We start from the raw sequence: 1,860 nt of genomic DNA on the forward strand, positions 1-1,860 counted from the left end.
TTCATTGGCTGAGAGTTTGTGAACAAACAAGAAATGCTACAATGGTCTCAGGGTTTTTTCAGAGATAAAACTGCTCAGGATGGATGGTGTTGCCAGGTCCAAGTGGATTATGTAACAGTTGTGTGTTTCAGAGCAAGGACTCAGAAGAAACTGTCAGTAACACCAGATACACCCATTTTATTTCAATAGTCATTTTGTTTAGTTGAGTAAATATTTTTTTTTTCTTTAAAACACAAGTACTTATGAGAAAATGACTTTTGTTTATTCAATAAAGCAACTTTTAATTGATGATGTTATCTGATTAACAGAAAAGTCCAATTTAAATCTTTATATAGGAAGGAATCTAAATTAAAGACAGAGGCTACAGTGGAAATAAGCTTTCAGATCCAGTGGTTACGGTCTCAGCAATCACAATTTCTTTCCAGTTTAAAATATTCTCAGGAGGTCAAATTAATTTATTGTAGTGGTGAAGGCTGGTTGCCTATTCCTCTTTAACTGCAGAGACAATGATTAAAATCTAAGGCTAATATGAAGACACCTTCAAATCATTGCTGGACCTCTTTGTCTTTCAGCAGGTTTTCTCTTTGCACTCTTGTTCCTTCGTTTCTCTCAGCCTCACTTGTACAGTAGACTGGACAAGGTCAGATTGCTCCACCCTTTACAGTAGGATGGAAACATGACACTTCACAGACCGATGCCCACAGCCCAGACTCTCACGTCTACAAACATGGTGCTCATTTTACCAAGCTACCAGAGAAGCTTGTGGGAAAAGTGACATCACTGTCTTCTTCTTCTTCTTCACAGCTATCAGTCCAAACAACAAGCTCAGAGTCATTAAGAAGTATCTACATGCTTACCAATTTCATACAAAATAAAGTTATTTCAAGTGGATTTACAAATTCAATTTAATAAAAAATTAAATTTGAGATTAAATGTAGTAACTGATATGGATTTTTTTTCCAATGTATATGTTGATAGCTGCAGGTTGATATGCAGGAGAGTTTTTCTGTAGCAGTCTGTGTTGCAAAGGTTCTGGAAAAGCCCTTAAATGAAGACACTCCCTTCTTTCAGGGCTCCATCAGCTCCCTGTGACCATCTGCTCACAGATTATTTTAATGTGAGTTCCCTCTTATACAGGAGCCTAAACTCTCTCTTAGGTTTCCCAGCCGTTTTTAAATCTCCGTTTGCTTGTATAGTCAGAAGGCCTGGCAGAGTTTTTTATGATTGTATACAGCAATTTGGTCCCGTAGGTGTATAAAGTGCTTTATAAATAAAGTTGGTATGGTATGGCCTGGCTAGAGTCTGGTATATGATCATGCGGAAATATTTAGTAAAACACATAATGCTGCATTCCTTGAAGTTCTTTTAATCCTTTTTCTAGAGATCTCATAATGCCCTTGATAATTGATGGAAAAGATGGCTTGTATTTCCTCCTCCTCCTCTCTTCTTCTTGCTGATGCACTTTATCCTCAAGGCCTCCTTTTTAAATTGGCTGGGACTTTGGGAAGTAGTTAAAGCATTATTTCACCTTTTGAAATGTTCAACTAACAGCCAAAGCAATACAACTCACTATAGCTACTATGGAAACACATCATAGCACATTTTCAAAAATTAAAAACTGTTGGAAAAAACATTTTAGCTACACATTTTCCAACACCAGAGGTTAAAAAAACAAACACCAGGAAAACAAAACTTAGATTTACAAATGGAGGAACTCAAACTCCTTCCACATTCATTTGGAACCCTATGGTTTCATGATGTTTTGATATGCAGCTCCAAAAAAATCTAACTTTTCTTCTTGTATGACCAATTAAAAATAATGTTGCGCCAATGCCATTTTTTTGCCCCAGTACCGATACC

This window comes from Cyprinodon variegatus, unplaced genomic scaffold (genome assembly GCF_000732505.1).
Source record: "Cyprinodon variegatus isolate N-32 unplaced genomic scaffold, C_variegatus-1.0 Scaffold1437, whole genome shotgun sequence".
In the NCBI taxonomy this organism is placed as follows: Eukaryota; Metazoa; Chordata; class Actinopteri; order Cyprinodontiformes; family Cyprinodontidae; genus Cyprinodon; species Cyprinodon variegatus.